This window comes from Ascaphus truei, chromosome 15, assembly GCF_040206685.1.
Source record: "Ascaphus truei isolate aAscTru1 chromosome 15, aAscTru1.hap1, whole genome shotgun sequence".
NCBI classification, from domain to species: Eukaryota; Metazoa; Chordata; class Amphibia; order Anura; family Ascaphidae; genus Ascaphus; species Ascaphus truei.
Window position 1 is genome coordinate 45,232,574 of NC_134497.1, and position 20,908 is coordinate 45,253,481.

At 48.9% G+C, this 20,908-nt stretch overlaps 1 protein-coding gene across 1 annotated transcript in view; it reads right to left on the reverse strand.

The window, feature by feature from the left end:
- Positions 1 to 20,511, reverse strand: part of LOC142466894 (uncharacterized) — a 58,904-nt gene extending 38,393 nt beyond the window's left edge. Inside the window, exons 1-2 of the mRNA XM_075572486.1 lie at positions 20,434 to 20,511; positions 14,167 to 14,357 (exon numbers count right to left, since the gene is read on the reverse strand). The gene's annotated coding sequence lies outside the window, so the exon portion shown is untranslated. The remainder of the gene's footprint in view (positions 1 to 14,166; positions 14,358 to 20,433) is intronic.
- Positions 20,512 to 20,908: the final 397 nt, after the last annotated feature.

A 20,908-nucleotide genomic window follows, 5' to 3' on the forward strand; every position in this document is an offset into this window, starting at 1 on the left:
CAAAGAGATACCCGACGGCGAACGTTACACTGCGTATCCAGGATCAAGAGGCTAGCCTACTAGTGGGAGTTGCTCCCTGGCTACCTGCTCCTGTTCTACTTGGCCGAGACTGGCCCTACCTCGAAACATTGTTGGCCTCTACTCCTACGGAGCCTACTTCTCTGGTACCGGAGAAGCCCGGAGACTTGTTCCCTTTTCCCCCAGAGATTTTGCCCCGTAGACACCATGTCCCAAAGACACGTAAACAGAGACGTGCGGAAAAAGAGGACTGGTTAAGAAAGGCTGGGACTCTTGGTAACATTAGTCAGCCCAAAGGACTGCAGGTCATGGCCCGGGATGACCAGGGTGGGGAACAGATAGATACGGGAGTGTTGCCAGACCTGGATCTTCCTGACTTCCGTCAGAGGCAGAGGGAGGACCCAGCTCTGGCTAGACAATATGAGAAGGTGGTACAGGTCAACAACAAGATAATAGATGAACAAGGTGTAAAAGTGTTTCCACATTTTGAACTGTTGAATGACATACTATATCGTGTGAATAAGGTTACACAAACAGGGGAGGTCATTCGACAGATGCTAGTCCCTAAAGGGTTGATTAAAACAGTGTTTACCCTAGCCCATACACTCCCATGGGGTGGTCATTTGGGCAGAGATAAGACCACGGACCGCATCTCGTCCCGGTTTTACTGGCCAGGCATACATGGTGACATCATGGAACTATGTGAGACATGTCCTGAATGCCAGTTAACTAGCCAAAAATGACAGAAGCCGGCTCCTTTGGTTCCTCTGCCCTTGGTAGCCGTCCCATTCGAGAGAATTGAGGTTGATCTGGTCGGACCTTTAGAACCCTCTGCGAAGGGACATAAATTTATACTCGTTGTTGTTGATTATGCCACCAGGTATCCTGAGGCCTTCCCTCTGAGATCAGCCACTGCTAAACAGGTTGCTCACAGGCTGTTAGAACTGTTTTCCAGGGTAGGACTTCCACAAGTAATGTTAACTGACCAGGGAACAAATTTCATGGCAAAGTTAATGCAGGATGTCCTGAAGTTATTGGAGGTAAAATCTGCCCGGACCTCGGTCTACCATCCTCAGACTGATGGATTGGTAGAGAGGTTTAACCGTACTTTAAAAACCATGCTTAGGAAGTTTGTGGACACTGAAAAGTGAGCTTGGGATGAACTTCTCCCTTTCCTGTTGTTTGCAGTACGAGAAGTTCCCCAATCATCCACAGGCTTCTCCCCGTTTGAGCTCCTATATGGACGCCAACCTCGGGGTATTCTCGACCTACTGAAGGAATCCTGGGAGGAGCCCTACCCCTCCAAGAATACCCTTCAGTATGTCATAGACCTTAGAAACCGCCTAGACATGATAGGTCGGTTTGCGAAGGAAAACCTCAAATCTGCTCAAGAACGTCAAGAGAGGCAGTACAACCAAAATGCTCGCTTGAGGGTCTTCCAACCTGGGGACCAAGTGATGCTACTACTACCGACATCAGAGAGTAAACTCCTTGCGAAGTGGCAGGGTCCTTTCCAAGTTCTCCGCCGCACCGGTGAGGTGAACTATGAGATCTCTCAACCAGGGTCCAGGAAGGGTAAACAAATCTACCACGTGAACCTCCTGAAACCCTGGAAAACGATGAGATCGCTGTTCATTCACCCTCGGGAAGGAGAGACGGATTTGGGTCCAAAGCTTCCAAAGGGTAGTACATACACTGACCATCAGGTTCCCATGGGAGAGCAGTTAACAACGGAACAAAGGTCAGACCTACTTGATGTATGTGACCAGTTCCCAGATGTTTTTTCTGAGCTGCCAGGGCAGACTGATTTAGTGTCCCATAGGATTGAGACAGAACCTGGCGTAAAAGTACGGTCCCATCCCTATAGATTGCCAGAGGGCCGAAAAGACCTGGTAGAGAGGGAGATAATAGACATGTTGGAATTGGGCGTGATCGAGGAGTCCCACAGCGAATGGTGTAGCCCTATCGTGTTGGTCCCTAAACCAGATGAGAAGGTGAGGTTTTGCGTGGATCTGCGAAAGGTAAATGCTGTATCCAGATTTGATGCATATCCAATGCCTAGGGTGGATGAATTGCTTGATTCGCTTGGTAAAGCAGAGTATATCTCCACCCTAGATCTCACGAAAGGATATTGGCAGATACCTCTAGCGGAAGAATCCAAATGCAAAACTGCCTTCGCCACCCCTCTCGGTTTATACCAATTCGTCACTATGCCATTTGGGTTACATGGGGCTCCAGCCACGTTCCAAAGGTTAATGGACAAGGTACTACGACCCCATAGGGCATATGCCGCGGCCTACTTGGATGACATTGTCATCTATAGCAGACACTGGCAGTCTCATATAAAAAGGTTAAGGGCAGTCCTAACGTCCTTAAGAGAAGCAGGGCTCACTGCAAATCCAAAAAAATGTGCCCTGGGTAAATCCACTACAAAGTACTTGGGCTATGCCGTTGGGGGAGGGATAGTAAGGCCACTAGCTAGCAAGGTGGCCGCCATAAAGGAAGTCCCCACCCCACAGACAAAGACACAGGTCCGCTCCCTTTTGGGGTTAGCAGGGTATTACCGGCGGTTTATCCCTAATTTTTCAGAAATATCTGCACCCCCAACAGATCTGACAAAAAAGATTGCCCCGACCCAAGTTAAATGGTCTTGGGAGTGCCAAGACGCCTTTGACATGCTAAAAAAGTGCCTGTCAGAGGGCCCCGCTCTTCGGAGCCCAGATTTTAAAGAGCCCTTCATCATCCAGACGGATGCCTCAGAGGTAGGACTGGGAGCAGTGCTGTCTCAGCAATTTGATGGTGTTGAACACCCCATACTGTTCATCAGCCGGAAGCTGTTCCCAAGGGAAGTGAGGTATTCCGTTATTGAGAAGGAGTGCCTCGCTGTAAAATGGGCAATTGAGGCCTTGAGACATTATGTCGCCGGAGTACACTTCACCCTGGTCACTGACCATGTGCCCTTGAAGTGGTTAAACACCATGAAGGACACAAATCCAAGGTTGACCAGGTGGTATATTGCCCTCCAACCCTTCTCTTTTGATACTCAGCATAGACCTGGAAAGGACCATGGAAATGCTGATTTTTTGTCAAGGTAAGGAGTGGAGGGTCGGGCTTCAGCCGTGTGGGACACTAGCCACACACAAACAGGGGAGGTATGTGACAGAGTGAAGTCAACTCCTATCAGTTACGCCTGGAAGACATATGTCTGAGTGCTTCATCCAGCACTCATAAGGGTTAACTCAGGTGGAAGTTAGGAAATCAGAACTCTTTAGCTGACACCTGAGAGCCAGCAAGGTAGATAAAGGATCATGTGACTGGCAGTAGCTGCCAAAGAGAGAGAGAGAGAGAAGCACACTGCTGCGTGAGCCCTTAGCCAGAGGGATTTCACCAAAGACTACTTCAACTAAAGTAAGGATTATTCATTTGTTTACTGACTGCTTAAAGTACCCTTATGGTTTGGTTCTGGTTTAGCCAGCCAGCCTGCTAGATAGGTCTGCTGTGTTATTAGTCAGTTTTTCTCCCAAAGTGGAGCAGGATTAATTTTGTTAAAGGGACAGTGTACCCGCATGTTATGTTACTGTGGAGAAATAAAGCCACTGAACGTTTTTATTTATCCTGAAACTATACGTGTGGACTGTTCCCTGACCTTGGCTACAGGCCGTCCTGCCACAGGCACAATAAAGCCTTATTATAATTTCACCTTATAAAAGCCTCCAATTGTGTACCTCTGTGAACGTCCGTCAACATATGGTGTCCGAAGCGGGACAAAAGGTGTCTTTGAAGTTAAAAAGGACCGGAGATTTTTATGTGAATTTTTTTTTATGCTTTTTGCCTACAAACAATCTGAGAAACTTAGAAAAAAAACCTCATGCAGCAGAGATCAGAATTAAATATACAGTGGGGATACACACCACTGAAACCACACGGCACTGAAACTTACAAAAACCCAGAAGAGACTGCTGAAGTAGCTAAACCTTATTTTGCCTATCACAAAGTGTAATATGGTCATTGAAATAGGGGTTTTGCCTTCCAGCCATAGTCAGGGTTCAAGAAGTGAGTCAGCCCTTAAAAAGGGATAGGTGTTTGTTGTTTTCAAAAGATTCGCTGAAGCAGTGAATACAGATGGTGACCCACGAGTGGTACTGATTTTGCAAATAAAGGTTGCCACACCGCATAGGGCTACCAGCTGTGAATGGAGTATATGCAGAAAAGTGTGGAAATTGATACAAGACTGTGCTGAAGCAGGGGAATTTTTAGCAAACAAATGCTGAGTGTTGAGTCACCCTGCCGGGAATGAAATAATGTTTTTTTTTCTGCAAGTAAAAAAGTCTGCCTATATATATCTTGGGAGCAAAAACAGACACCCAAAGTGTGAAGTGTGAATGCCATAATACCCAAAGATGAGACTGAAAATTACTGAACTCAGGCACAAAACCAAATTCTGTTGCTGAAGCGGAGAGATTGCACCTAGCAAGTAAATGGTGTAGAGCAACTAGACTTTTTTTACCTAGCAACTGCACATCTTGTATACCTGATAAGAGAAAATGCATGCACAGCACTGCTGATATTGAAAAAAAAAAAAAATTCCCAAGAAAGAAAAGTCTACAGAGATGCCTGTGAGAGCTACGACCTCTACAACCAAAACATGCCCATCTGTAGGACTACCACAATTGGGGGTTCTAGCAAATACAGTGGCAACAGCTGCAATAGTGCTTCCTGAGGTCAGGAAGAAAATAACACCTGATAGCCTAAAAATGGAGGACAAGATGCAGCGTTCCTGTAATGAACCCTACCGCACGGAAGAGTGGCCCTTCCAGTCCAATAAAGAGGAAGACATCTCTTACAGGGAACCCGAACCGAGTCACACCCACAAAACACCCCAAGAATAGTGGGGGTGCCTGAACTCGGCACAAACAGAAAAGACCACTCCCTTTGACGAATATGATCAGCAGGAGACAGAGCGGGAGCAGCAGATCACCCAATATTTCTGTCAGCTAAAGCAACTGCAAGAAAATCCTGGCGTATATAATGAAGCCGCTAAAATTTAAAATGAAGATGGAGACCCCAATATCCCTGAAGGGACGGTGTCATCCAAATCAAAAAGGCGGAAAAAGAAAAGCAGTTCTTCACTTACCGTGGAAGGAACAGACACGTCCGCAGATCCTGTGGAGGGAAAGGGGGACCGAGTTGCCCTGTGGCCTAGAGAAAATGGAGAATTCGTCCCACGGTTAACCGAATATCCAGAGGGCCCAAGGCAGAAGTCGCGTACCCCAAAGAAGTGTCTGTCCGGTGCCAACAGTGAGGAACCCTCAACCAGTCATCCCAGGGAAGCGGAGCCGGAACCAGTGAGTGACGATCCCTTGACCAGCCCTGAAGACGCCCTGAAAATTGCCAGGCGTGACTGTGATCTGCTCTGTGAAGAATTGGAAAGGGAGAGAGAAAATAATGCTGAGCTACAGAAGACTGTGCTCGCAATTTACTCTGCGGCCAAGACCGAATTGGAGGATCTCAAGACTGAGCTAGATACTGCAAAGGCTACTATTTCCGCCATGGATAAAAAGCAGAGCCAATCTGATAAAATGGTGGCTACGCTAAAGCGGAAGTATGAGGAGGCACTGATGCAGATGACAGTCTTCCAGCAAGAGGTTCACACTCTTCGTATAGAGCTGAATGCCTCACAACAGGAGGTCAACAGTGTCCGGATAGAAGTGGACGTATCTCAGAAAGAGGTTCAGACACTCCGCAGAGCACTGGATGCCTCACATCATGAGACCAACAGCTGCCGCACAGACCTGGAAGTTTCCAGAAAGGAACTACACAGTCTCACTGAGGAGCTGGACATTGCGAAAGAAACTATTGGTAATCTTGATACAAATCTCAAAGTCTCTCAGAAGGAGCTTCAGACCCTCAACCTAGAGAAGGAAGTCTCACGCCAGTAGAGTGTCATTCTCAAAGCAGATGTGCATAAATGGAAGGAGGACTGCAAAGAAGCCCTGAAGAATACAGAGACTGAAAAAAGAGAAAATTCAAGATTAAAAAGAGAAAACTTAAAACTGAAAGAAGAAAATTTTCAGTTGACAGAAGAAGTCAAGGAAAAGTTTGAAGCAGAGCACCGACTGCAGAACCAACTGCAAGGTCTGCGTACACACCTCCAGTATGCTGAGGAGAAGCAGCAAACGCTACAGGAAGAAAAACTGCAGGCTGCTAAAGAGGTTCAAGCGCTGCAGGAACGTCTGAATACCCAGTACGTCCCCACAGAGCAGTATGAGGAGCTAAAGGCCACGCTGCATGTCTTCAGAGCATCATTGGAAGCAGAGCTTCGATACCAGGTGACTCTGTATGAGAGGGAGCGTGAGAAGGCTTCGAAACTGGAGCAAGAGCTGGAGAGACAGAGAGACTGTTCCATTCCCTTGAGTCAGTACACCAAGGAGAAAACAGACACAGCGGCAACCTTGACGACAAAAATTACAGAGCTCCAGAATATGAAGGAGACTCTGATACAGACTCAGAGGAAGCAAAGTGCGCAGATAGATTCCCTGAGAAGAGACTTGCAAGACGCACTCAAACAGGTTGAGACTCTGCAGGCCAGTAACTTACAGATTCCTCCAATACGGAAAAAGGTATTGGCTCTGCCCAAGCACCAGTATACCACAGTAACTAGTGCCTGTCATGGAACAGGTATACCCCTCTCTACATTTCTGTTTCACCCCCCCTTTTCCTCGCAGCCCTGCTTGTCAGCTTATTAGTGCCAGCTGTATGTGTTTGGTTCTGCACACAAAACACAGTGCTATTTCCCCTCTCCCAGCAGCTTGCTGTGTTAAAGATGCTACATTATTGATACATGTTGTAGCTTCCCCAGACACTCCTGTGAGTTGCCATGGCAGCCCCAGCCTTTCTCTCAAATGGGCTAATCTGCTTTCTCCCCCTCTGCTCTGCCCACAGATGGTCTGTCCCCAGACTATCTTACTACCCAGCATTAATTGCCATTTCCTTTCCACCATTTTCCCTGGACTCGTGAGTACCTGGCTGTAACCCCTGTAATGGCGCTGCAGGATTATCTTTTCACCTCCCTTTACTACTGAGCACACACAGAGATTTAGACCTACAGTACATCTCTACACAAGCAACTGTATTTACCTGCTTTCCCCAAAATAAAGTAAGAAAAGAAACAAACCTTGTCGTGCTTCGAAAAGAGGGCGAGTTGACACTATCAGAGCTAAGTCATCACCACGTGACCCTCTGGCTTCCAGAAAAGTGAAAAGATATCGTGTGCCTTACAGACACTTACAGGAGCTGCTACTCCAGACTCCATGACAATATAGAGCAGCCTCTACAGTAGTACATGCAAGCAGCATACACAGCTAATACAGAGCAGCCTCTACAGCAGACAAAGGAAGCACCTAGTAGCTCAAACTGCACAGCAGCCTGCAGCCTTAACAGACAAGCAGCAGCTCAAACTGCACAGCAGCCTTGCAACAAACAGTGCTTCTTACACAAACCTAACTGCCTTTTTCTCTGTCTGAGTTCACCCTCTGCACAGCCCTATAGTGAGGAGCCACCTTCCCACCTACCCCTGCGCACGTTCCCACGGCCAGCGCCAGCAAGGGCCACGCCGCCGGACACCCGCCAGGACACGGGTCAGAGCCAACGGACACCTGTGAGTACAGCTACCCCTACGCTGCACGCTGCAGGACACCGCTCGGCATCATCTGAGACAGACGCCCATCGCTGACAAGGTAAAAGACCGCACGCCACACGCACTGGCAAAAGGCCTACACACACCTACAGCATGGCAGAACTCAGAGCCTCACCAGACATCACGCAGGAAAGCGATCACTCAGACACAGAGAACGCCGCGCAACCGCAACAGGCGCAGGCAGTCGCGAGGTCCAAACGGACAGTCACCCTGACACAAAAGGTCCGCGAAAAATATGAGACTGACATTGAAGCGCACCGCGCCAAATTAGAGTTGGCCTGGGAAACAACCGCACTTGGGGTATGCAATGTCGCCGGCGCTGGCAACTCTGTACAACAGCTCGAGCAGGCAATAACTCAATTAAAGATAGATCACGCACGCTACCAAAGACTGTCAGAGGCATACGTCACTTACCTGGCCAGGGCTAACACCGGTGAAAGCCTGCAAGAAAGGGACTTACAGCACAATATTGACTTGATACGAGACAGCCACGTGCGAACCGCCATCGTAGACGCCCAAAGCGAGAGAAAAGAGCTCCTCCTGGAGACCGCATCGCAACGCTCGAGCACATCCAGGCACTCATCAAGGTCAGCAAGATCAGCACAATCCAACGCGTCCAGCGCAAGCGCTACCAAGGCGCGAGCCATCGCAGAAGCCGCACGTGCCAGGGCCGAATATGGTCGAAGAGAGGCAGCCGTAAGGGCAGAAAGAGCGCTCATAGAAGAGGAGAAGCAGAACGCCGCCGCTGCCAATGCCGCCGCCGCTGCTACTGCCGCCGCTGCCAATGCTACTGCCGCCGCTGCCAATGCCGCTGCTACCGCAGCGGCTGCGCGCAGAAAGGCCAAATTAGACGCGGATCTAGAGGCCCTAAATGAAGAGAAGGAAGCCGCCGCCGCCATAGCCCAAGCTGAAGTCCTAGAAGCAGCCGCGAGACAGGACGGCGGGGAGCAACCGTACAGACGGATAGCCTCAGAGGATCCAGCCCGACGCACTGAAGACTACGTAAGGAGCCTCTTCAGCGTAAACACCAGCGCACCACCCCAATATGGAGGGAGTGACACCACAGACACCGAAGACTCGCTAGGACCAAGAGGAGAAGACGCTGCTCCATCAATGGCACATGCTGCCTGGGATAGCCACAGCCGCAACAGTGATCCACACGCCAGCGCACACACGGATGCACCACAACAGGCTCGCCATCCAGGTACACCCACGCGGGAGAAAACAGCCCCTCACACTAGCCAGCAGCCATCACGCGTCCACGCCAAGGAAGAGGCGACCGCACAGACCGTCCCAGCAACTACCTCAGAACGGGACAAACACGCCGATGCCTCAGGTCTGACAGACATAGCCAAGTACATGATCCGGCGCGACCTGGTACAAGCAGGGCTCATCTGCTTCGACGACCGCCCTGAGAACTACCAGACGTGGAAGTTCACGTTCAAAGACGCAATCAACAGCTTGGACTTCTCAGCAAGGGAAGAGCTCAATCTGTTAGTCAAGTTCCTGGGGAAGGATTCCAGAGAGTACGCAAAAAGACTGCGGGCAGCGAACGCGCATCAACCCCAAGTAGGTCTGGACCTAGTGTGGGAAAGGCTGGAAGAATCCTACGGCAGCCCCGGAGCAGTCGAGGATTCGCTCTTCAAAAGAGTCGAAAGCTTCCCCAAGATCACAACTAAAGACTACTCAAAGTTACGAGATCTTGGAGACCTGCTGCAAGAACTGGAGTTCGCAAGGAAAGACCATTCCTTAATAGGTCTCAACGTCCTAGACTCAGCTCGTGGAGTGAGACCCATCCTGGAGAAGCTACCCTTCAACCTCCAAGAAAAATGGATCTCACAAGGCTCCAAATACAAAAGGGAGAAGCAAGTCGTCTACCCCCCATTCTCCGTTTTCTTGAGCTTCATTCGAGAAGCAGCAAGGACGAGGAACGACCCCAGCTTCTTCTTAGGTGCGCAAACCACATACAGTGCAAGCAGCCTGAGGAACGAGAGACCAGCGACGAGATATGGTAACCCCCAAACACCCATCTCGACTCGCAGGACGGACGTGCCTCCCTCGACCCAAACTACTCCCGATCAGTCGGTCGCCGGAGACGAGGAACCAAGGGACCCAAACAGGGAATGTCCCATACACAAGAAGCCACACCCACTCAACAAGTGCTTTGGGTTCAGGATGAAGTCCCTAGAGGAACGCAAGAGGTTACTTGGAGAATTCGGAGTTTGCTTCAAGTGCTGCGGTTCCACGACTCACCTAGCCAGGGACTGTAAAGAAGAGATCAAGTGCACAGTGTGCGAAAGTGACAAGCATGTGACAGCGTTACACCCAGAGGCGATGACACTCCACCAACTCAAGAACCCATCCTCCGTAGCGGAGCATGGCGGGGAGAAAGAAGAAGGAGAGTCAACATCCGTCACATCTCAGCGCACTGAGGTATGCGGAAAAGAAGGTGACAAAATGTCCTGCTCCAAAATATGCCTTGTCGCAGTGCACCCCCAGGGACAACCTGAGAAGGCTATTCGGATGTACGCAATCCTTGACGACCAGAGCAACCGATCGCTGGTCAGGTCAGAGTTCTTCGACATGTTTAACATACAAGACGGTGCTTCTCCTTACACTCTCAGAACGTGCGCAGGGCGAATGGAGACCACAGGAAGAAGAGTGAATGGCTACACCATATGCTCAATAGATGGCAAAGTGAACATGCCCCTTCCCACACTCATCGAGTGCAGCCACATGGCCACAAACAGGGACGAGATTCCCACACCAGACGTGGCACTCCATTACCCCCACCTCAAAGGAATAGCCAACCACATCCGGCCGGTAGAACAAGGCGCCAAGATCCTGCTGCTGCTCGGTAGGGACATCATGAGGGTACATAAAGTCCGTAAACAGCATAACGGACCCCACAACGCGCCATACGCCCAAAGACTTGACCTAGGATGGGTGATAGTGGGCAACGCATGCACCAACAAAGAGCACGGGCAAGACTACGTTGATGCCCGCAGAACGGTGGTGACAGAATGTGGACACACATCTCTCTCTGAACCATGTCTTGGCCATCTCCAAGTGACCGAAGGGCCAAGTGAAGAGAAAAGACAAGATCATACCCCTGAGACCAACAAAGACATCCTCACGTCGATGGGATGCGACAGTGGCTTAGGATGCTCAGCAGTCCAGACAGCTAAGGATGAGGAGTCGATTCCACCGAAGGAAGAAAGTAACCTCCCAAAGGTGACCGACAAAGGGATCGTCCAAAAGGCAATGAACGATCAACCAGTCCTCTCGCGAGCAATGGCACAACTAAGATGTACAGTTGTTCCTCTCCACAGAGCATCAAGCGACAAAGCAACCAACTGCCACGGCTGGCATAGCCGCAAAAGATTGCGCCCCACAGGTGAAGCCACAGTGTTAAAAGGACTGTCCCTTCATATATCTAAAAAGAGACAGCCACAGAGACATTTCATAAAGGGTTTTACTAGGAGAGACTGTTCTTCGTTACGTCCAGGGAGACAATAACCTCCCGATGGCAGTCAACAAAGAAACACAAAAGCGTTTCACCAAACTACGCGGAGATGTTCTCGTGCAAGAGAAATGCACCGATGAACCACGGTGCACAGTGCTCCAGACAGCAAGGAACGATGACAAGCAAACACCATCAAGGGAAGATAGAGGATTCCCGAAGTTAACAGTCAAGGAGCTCTCTAAAGACGGACTAAGCAGTTGGGTGACTCCGCTACCAGTCCGTTCACCAAAAAGACGCCTCCTGAACAATAGAGAACCTGTCATCTCTAGGCTCACTTCGCTCCGCCGCAACCCACAAAGGGAGCCGGAGACCAAAAGCAACTTTGTGGCCTTCATCCAAAAGATATTCCTTACCGGCCACGCAAAGCCAGCACTTCTAATGAAGAAAGGTGAAGAATGTCGGTACCTCCAATCACCTGGGGCCTACCACCCTCAGGAACCCGATCAAATCCGGGTAGTGTTCAACCCTAGCGCTCAGCACCAGGGAGTCTCCCTGAACAACGCCCTCCTCACTGGACCAGACTTGACGATCAGTCTTCCAGGGACATTAATTCGCTTCCGCAAGGAACCAAACGCCATCTCCTTCTGCCGAACGCCAGGCGATAGAGCGACAAGCTACCACGACTGGCGCACTTACAAGGGGATGTGCTCTGTGGATAAAACTGCAGAGACAAAAGGACTGGTTTCTCACAAGGCTAAAAGGAAACAGTGCCAGAGACTCTTACAAAAGACATTGTGTTGCATCAAGCTAACCAAGAGCTGTGCAGCCACCCGGCTTCCCTTACTGGAAGGTTGGCCAAAGAACTTTAACGCCAGTGGTACCGGCCAGTATCACCTTGCTATGGGAATATGGACTTTTGCATTGTTATATTATGTTTGCATTGCACATATGTTCCACATAGCCTGTTATATAGTGGTATCTACAGATACCAGACGGGGAGTGTCATGGAACAGGTATACCCCTGTCTACATTTCTGTTTCACCCCCCCCCCCCCCCTTTTTCTCGCAGCCCTGCTTGTCAGCTTATTAGTGCCAGCTGTATGTGTTTGGTTCTGCACACAAAACACAATGCTATTTCCCCTCTCCCAGCAGCTTGCTGTGTTAAAGATGCTACATTATTGATACATGTTGTAGCTTCCCCAGACACTCCTGTGAGTTGCCATGGCAGCCCCAGCCTCTCTCTCAAATGGGCTAGTCTGCTTTCTCCCCCTCTGCTCTGCCCACAGATGGTCTGTCCCCAGACTATCTTACTACCCAGCATTCATTGCCATTTCCTTTCCACCATTTTCCCTGGACTCGTGAGTACCTGGCTGTAACCCCTGTAATGGCGCTGCAGGATTATCTTTTCACCTCCCTTTACTACAGAGCACACACAGAGATTTAGACCTACATCTGTACACAAGCAACTGTATTTACCTGCTTTCCCAAAAATAAAGTAAGAAAAGAAACAGACCTTGTCGTGCTTGGAAAAGAGGGCGAGTTGACACTATCTGAGCTAAGTCATCACCACGTGACCCTCTGGCTTCCAGAAAAATGCCCGTGAGGACAAGGGTACAGTGAGAGTTGGGGACTCCATGCAACTTCAAAACAAAATTACAAAGTTTGAGCCACCTAAGAAAGCACTAGCCAAACCTACAGCTGCCCAACAGGCAACAAACAGAGGTAGGAGTGCAGAATCAAAGCCAGAAGAATCCTTAGCTGAGGAAGCTGAAAAAATAGGACGTTCTCTAGAAAAGGAGGTGGAGGTGCAACTCAGTCCCAAAGAAGCTAAACTGGCGACTCCGTGGTGTGGAGAAACTGCAGAAAGACCGCTTCAAGAGCAGAAAACTCTAAGGGCTAGTCCTAACTGCTCTACAACTGTTGCCATACACTTTGTCTACAAAAAGAGGAGTGCCCGACGCAACAGAAATCTCATGACCGCGCACGCGATAAAAAGACTTTACGTGGAAAAAGTCCTCCTCGAGCGACTGAGGAGTGCTGATCTCAAGCACCTTCGGGAGGAGACAAAAATAAACTGGAGAAAGGGCTCCAATCCCAGCGGGACAGAGGGTTCTCTTCCTCCATCCACTCTCATTCAAGTCACAGAAAGATTTCGAATGAGAGTGGAAGGATGTGCTTTGGCCGTGGTAAGCCCGAGCTTCCCACAAACAGGGGAGGTATGTAACAGGGGACTTATCCCTGTTGACAAATGTGCCTCTAATCCAGCAGTGTGGTGGTTAAACTGCTGGTAGCAAATTATCTAACACCACCTGCCTGATTAGAGATGGTAGAAAAAGCCTGCCTTTGAGACAGGAAGTAACTCCTTAGCTGTGACTGAGAGCTGAACTTGGGAGAGAGAGCAGAGATTGTCTTTGACTCTCACAACAGTCTTGAGCCCTGCCAGAAGAAACAGCAGAGCTGCTTACAAGACACAGGGAAAACTTCTGAACCTGAATGCTGACACACCCTGAGGGAAGGGAGCTGAACCAGAGAAGATTTTCCCTCCAAGGAACAGATAAGACTTTCATTATTAAGAGACTGCTTATATCTGCTTATTTCATGCTATATGTTTTGGGGCTGCGAGACATGCTTGACTTAGGGAGTTGTGAATTAATTGCATGGTATTTTCACTAGAAATACTCCCAAGTGAATAGAAGCTTTGTCCCCCCCCCCCCTGTGTTTGGATGATTTCCTGATGAAAAAGGAATTTCACCTTATAAAAGCCTCCAATTGTGTACCTCTGTGAACATCCGTCAACAGGCGGTAACACGGCATTATTGGTTACCGCAGCTTGATGTATCCGGCCCTTTGACTCAAGTCAGGGTTAGTGATATTAAGTTCTAGTTGACCCGTAATGGTGTATGCAGATCTATCAATATTTGCAATTTAACATCAGTAATAAGACAATAGCGATGTAAAAACCACACAACACACATATTCCTGATTACCTGGTGCTGGCGCGTTACTTTTCCACAGCGTACCCCACTTGATACCAAGCTCTTTCCCATATTCATCTCCATACCAGACCAGGAGCTCTGTGTGTGGGGGGAGGCCTGTGCAGGTTCTGTAGTAGATTTTCCTGTGGTCCTGCAACGCCACAAGGTTCTGTTCTTCCTCGTTTCTCGCACAATTTACAAACCTAAAATTGGGACAGTTAGTGAGGTCTCAAAGTAATGTCTATTTTATAAAGGAAGAGTTGAAAAAAAATAAAAGTTATTAAAATGCGACTTGTCTTTTTTTCTTCTTGCAAGGATTTGGAAAGACAATAAGTGATGGTAATGGTCACAGAGTAATAGTCTGGACAATATAGAGGTGGCATTAGCTGCCCACTAAACTAGGTAAAGTAGTGTAGGTGACAGCAACCAACGTTATCCATAATGTCACCAGCTGCCTCTGGTTAAATAAGGCTTCGAAAACAGCTGCCCGGCGTTCCTAAGATGGGGAAAGACTTGTGAGGGGTGAGAGGAAAAGGAGTGCTTAGGATAGCTACAGTAGCAAGGAGAAAAGGCTGATTGTACAATCTCTTATGGGTTTTTAATCTCAGGATTTATTTAAACTTATTTAAAAAACCATAACATTTTCATAGAAAACAAAGTAATTATAATGCCCTCATTAATCAAACACAAATGTTCCTGGAGAAATACAGAACAGGATTTCTTTCACAATACACAAATAAGTAAAACAGTTATTTTAACCCTTTGAGTGACGGAGGGGTCAGGTGATCGCTCCCTCACTGATGACAGAACGGACGGGGAGACCCCCTCCCTTCTATCCCACGTAGTGATAGATTCGTCCTGCCCTGCACAGGAGCACAGAATGACATCTCCCCAAGGAAAAACAGGAGGATTACTATGACATAGCTATTACATCGTGGGGCCAGACGCGGTGACATAGCAGCTACATCAAAAGGGCACCCATAGGGTTAAATTGTGATGTCATCCTTTTCAATGCAGTCATGTACTCCAAGTGATTTCATGTTTTCCCGCCACTAAGTTGGATTTAAAGCAGCAGTTTAAAAAAAAAAGTGTGTGTGCCGAGCACGCGCATTTTAAGTGAAACTTCTTTGTATTTTGTCTCGGAAATTGTATTTGTGATGGTGATGTTTTTCATTAAAAATCAAAAAACACAATTTCAGTGTCAAAACGCAGATAAGTTTGACTTAGAACGTGTTTTTTGCTATTTGTACTTTATTTATATTAACTGTGAATTCCTCGTGTGTTTGTGGGTGTTGGTTACTGTGCGTGCCAGTAAGCGTGTGCGTCAGTCAGTGTATCACTGTTTGTGAGTCAGTGTATGTGTGTGTATCACTGTGTCACTGTGTGTGTGCGCATCAGTCAGTGTGTGTTTGTGACTCTGTGCGTCACTGCATGTGAGTCACTGTGTGTCTGTCTGCGAGTCAGTATGCGCACTGTGTTTGTATCACTGTGTATGTTTGTGTCCTCCAAGTGTGGCGCTGGGATGGAGTGTGTGCTCCAGCTTTCCTCCCTCCGCCGGAGCTGCGAAGAGGAGAAGATCCTGTGTGCCCGGTGCGGGGGTAGAGAGAGGGGAGCGGTGGCGTGTGGAACTGTAGGCGGATTTCAGTTTCAGGACATTGCGGGCTAAGTCCCGGTCAGGGGAAATTCTTATTTAGGATTCCCAGTGTAACAGAGACTTATCCCTGTTAAAGAAACTTGCCTCTAATCCAGCAGTGTGCTGGCTAATTGCATATCAGCAATTAACCAACTCCACCTGGCTGATTAAAGCTCTCTCAGAAATAGCCTATTCTGAGACAGGAAGGAGAATTCCTTAGTCTCACAATTGGGGCTGACCCAGGAAGGACTGATGTCTTGAGCTGCAAAGAGACTGCAGGCTGACAGCAAGATAAAGGGGAGCAGACCCTCTATACCTGGAAGCAGACATTGCCTTAGCACACAAGGGTGCGGACACCAGGAGAGCAGAGAAGCTTTCCCTACTGCTACAGAAACAGACTTTCTTATGGGGCTGTTATATGTGTGTGTGTGTGTGTGTGTGTGTGTGTGTGTGTGTGTGTGTGTGTGTGTGTGTGTGTGTGTGTGTGTGTGTGTGTGTGTGTGTGTATATATATATATATATATATATATATATATATATATATATATATATATATATATACAGTGTTCGACAAACCTATACATTTGCTCGCCCCGGGCGAGTGGATTTAACCCCCGGGCGAGTAAATATTGGCCCATTCAGCACACGTTTGGTACTAGGTGGCGAGTAGATTTTTTTGTGTGGCGAGTAGATTTTTTGGTGATTTGTCAACCACTATATATATATATATATATATATATATATATATATATATATATATATATATATATAAATAACAGTGTTCGACAATGCTATACATTTACACGCCCGGGGCAAGTGCATTTAACCTCCGGGAGAGTAAATATTGGCCCAAGCAGCACACGTGTTTGTTTTTTTAAATTTTCCTGCTCGCGCTGAAGAAAAAAAAAACTCCCCCTACCTGACAGCTGATTGGCGCGCGCTCCCAGACTTTGTGGGCGTGCGGCCAGGCTCTATATGAGCCCGCCCCCAACGAGCGGCCATTCTTTCTGCCTGGAGCTCTGTTGGCATGTAAGTACACTCCAATCTGTCCATGCTGCGGCCCCTCTGCTCCTTCCCTGCGATCCCCCTGGTCCCCACATGGCTCCCTACTCCCCACTGCGCCTCCGCATTAGCTCTGCTGTCCCCTGCTCCTGTCCCCCTCCCCTGCTCCTGTCCCCTTCCCCTGCTCCTGTCCCCCTTCCCCTGCTCCTGTCCCCCTTCCCCTGCTCCTGTCCCCCTTCCCCTTCCCCTGCTCCTGTCCCCTTCCCCTCGATCCACCGATCGCTGCCAAGGACGGGAGGTCCCCACTGCTGCAGCCCGGTTGGCGTACGCGGGGGCCCTCGCCACGTGCCTCCCTCCCACCCGTCTCCCCAAAACTTAAAATATGCCCACCAGCTAGCTTCATGACGGCGCAGCCGCCGCATGAGGTGGGGGGGATGTCGGCCTGCCCCCCCCCCCCCCCACGAGCTTCATGCCGCCGCGGGCTGGGGGGAAGAAGCAGCCTGCAAAGCTGCTTGGCCTCGCACTGCGGGACATGACGGCGAGGGGAGCAGGGCAGTGGCGGCCACGGCAGGGCTGACTGTCCCCTGGGGCGCCCGCTGGGGGACACCTCGCCACGTGCCTCCCACCCACCCTGCCTCCCCAAAGCTTCCACTACGCCAAGTGAGATATGGGGGGGAGGGGGGAATGCCGGCCTGCCCGCCCAATAGCTTCATGCCCCCGCGGGGGAGGGGGGGGATAGCGGGGTGGTGGTGGTGCTGGTGGCGGGCTTTCCTCTCTTCCGACCCCCCGTGTGTAGAGTGAGAGAGAGTGTGTGAGTGTGTGTGTGTGTGTGTGTGTGTGTGTGTGTGTGTGTGTGTGTGTGTGTGTGTGTATATGGGTGTGTGTGTGTGTGTATATGGGAGTGAGTGTGTGTGTATATGGGAGTGAGTGTGTGTGTATATGGGAGTGTGTGTGTGTGTGTATATGGGAGTGTGTGTGTATATATGGGAGTGTGTGTGTATATGGGAGTGTGTGTGTGTGTGTGTGTGTGTATATGGGAGTGTGTGTGTGTTTGTATATGGGAGTGTGTTTGTATATGGGAGTGTGTGTATATGGGAGTGTGTGTGTGTATATGGGAGTGTGTGTGTGTATATGGGAGTGTGTGTGTGTGTATATGGGAGTGTGTGTGTGTATATGGGAGTGTGTGTGTGTATATGGGAGTGTGTGTGTGTATATGGGAGTGTGTGTGTGTGTGTGTATATGGGAGTGTGTGTGTATATGGGAGTGTGTGTGTATAAGGGAGTGTGTGTGTGTGTATATGGAAGTGTGTGTGTGTGTGTGTATATGGAATTGTGTGTGTGTGTGTGTATATGGGAGTGTGTGTGTGTGTATATGGGAGTGTGTGTGTGTGTGTGTGTGTGTGTGTGTGTGTGTGTGTGTGTGTGTGTGTATAACGGAGTGTGTGTGTGTGTGTGTGTGTGTGTGTATATGGGAGTGTGTGTGTGTGTGTGTGTGTGTGTGTGTGTGTATATGGGAGTGAGTGTGTGTATGGGAGTGTGTGAGTGTGTGTGTGTGTGTGTGTGTGTGTATGGGAGTGTGTGTGTGTGTGTATGGGAGTGTGTGTGTGTGTGTGTGTGTATATGGGAGTGTGTGTGTGTGTGTGTGTGTGTGTGTGTGTGTGTGTGTGTGTGTGTGTGTGTGTGTGTGTGTGTGTGTGTGTGTATGGGAGTGTGTGTGTGTGTGTGTGTGTGTGTATATGGGAGTGAGTGTGTGTATGGGAGTGTGTGAGTGTGTGTGTGTGTGTATGGGAGTGTGTGAGTGTGTGTGTATATGGGAGTGTGTGTGTGTGTGTGTGTATATGGGAGTGTGTGTGTATAAGGGAGTGTGTGTGTGTGTATATGGAAGTGTGTGTGTGTGTGTGTATATGGAAGTGTGTGTGTGTGTGTGTATATGGGAGTGTGTGTGTGTGTATATGGGAGTGTGTGTGTGTGTGTGTATAACGGAGTGTGTGTGTGTGTGTGTATATGGGAGTGTGTGTGTGTGTGTGTGTGTGTGTGTGTGTATATGGGAGTGAGTGTGTGTATGGGAGTGTGTGAGTGTGTGTGTGTGTGTGTGTGTATGGGAGTGTGTGTGTGTGTATGGGAGTGTGTGTGTGTGTGTGTGTGTGTGTGTGTGTGTGTGTGTGTGTGTGTGTGTGTGTGTGTGTGTGTGTGTGTATATGGGAGTGTGTGTGTGTGTGTGTGTGTGTGTGTGTGTATATGGGAGTGTGTGTGTGTGTGTGTGTGTGTGTGTATATGGGAGTGTGTGTGTGTGTGTGTGTGTGTGTGTGTATATGGGAGTGTGTGTGTGTGTGTGTGTGTGTGTATATGGGAGTGAGTGTGTGTATGGGAGTGTGTGAGTGTGTGTGTGTGTGTATGGGAGTGTGTGAGTGTGTGTGTATATGGGAGTGTGTGTGTGTGTGTGTGTGTGTGTGTGTGTGTGTGTGTGTGTGTGTGTGTGTGTGTGTGTGTGTGTGTGTGTGTGTGTATATATGGGAGTGTGTGTGTGTGTGTGTGTATATGGGAGTGTGTGTGTGTGTGTATATGGGAGTCTGTGTGTCTCAAACAGGTCTGCAACCCTGCTTGTCACCATTATCAACCAGCATAAAGTGCTACCACTGCAGCAAGGGATTCTGGCAAATGACATGTAATTGAGGGGGGGATCGATTTAAAATTCTTTGCCGCCAAGAGACTTTTTGGATCCACCAGTTGGGCACACATGCCCCTGGTGGACTGAACGAATGTTTAGATGTGAGCATTTGGTTTAGTCTCCTTCTTCCTTTGCGGGCTCCCCTTGCTTTGATATTGATATCCAGATTCCATATCTGGATTTCATTATTAGGCTCATCATGTAAATGTACAGAATTTGCAAGGTTGATCCTATTCATCCCTCTGCTTCCTTAGTTGTTTATATACACTATATATATGTAGCCCCCTGTAAACCGCACGGGCTACTAAATCTTCCTACTACTGTGGTAAGCCCTGTTAAAGGCAGGCCCCAGTAGTAATCATGGGTTTTCCCCCTTGCAAAGCCCTGCCTGCTTGATTAATACAAGCCTGTCTCTGCTGCCGGCCTGTGCAGAGGGGAGTGTCTTGTTGATGTCACGAGGGGCGGGGCTGACCAAACTTAGTGGCTGTTCCTGCCAGTGGGCAAGCAGTTCGCTCTGTCCGCACCCTGAGTTGAGGAAGGTAGTGGGAGTTCCACCCAGAGTGATAGAGAGAGAGAGAGTAGCTAGGTTCCTGCGGAGTAGGGCCTAGTGATCTGTAGGTGGACCGATGCTTCTCACCCTGCCTAGGGGGTGAGGGAAGAGCTAGCCCCATCCTTAGCGCCCTGTGTTGCGGGTGGCGCAGAGAGAAAGATACCCTTCAGACCATCCTGCGGAGAGCGATCTGGCGGGAGAGGAGGAGGCGTACCGTGTACCTGTGTAACTGTATGCTGTGCTGCTATTACTGCCCTGCGAGAGTGAGTACAATAGAGACTCTGTTACTTTCAACTTCTGTGCCGTGTGATTCTGGAGCATTCACCCCGGGACCAAGGGGGTTCTTCTATTAGGGTCTCTTCCCACATCCCTGGGAATTATAGGAGATGGAGGCGCTGCACCACTAAGACACCATGGAGGCCAATACCTCAGAAGCCGAGTCCTGTCTCCCCCATAACATCGCGGGAAGCTCAGGCCCTCCGGTTCCTCACAGGTATGCACCACCACTCACCACCATGTAATCGGCCCTCACGCACCCTAGATACAACAGTTGAGGGGGGGGGGGGAAGCAGGTTTACATATATATTACACGCATTCATTTGTGTATTTACATATACATTTAATCAACATAATATAAAAATCACCCATATTGGTTTGATCCAATAGGATAGTTTGTCTTTTCGCTCTCATTTCCTTCTCTCTCATATTTCTCCCAATTAGGCACATCATAATATTCATGTTTAGCCATCTATTTATTCGGGAATTATTTCCTTAATTGTATTTACATACCCTACTCTATGGTGTCAGGTCCACTTTGTTTATACATATTTATGTATTCAACATTGAGATAGTTATAGTTCCCAATACGGTCCTACTTTTAGCGATCCAACCTTTATTCCCTG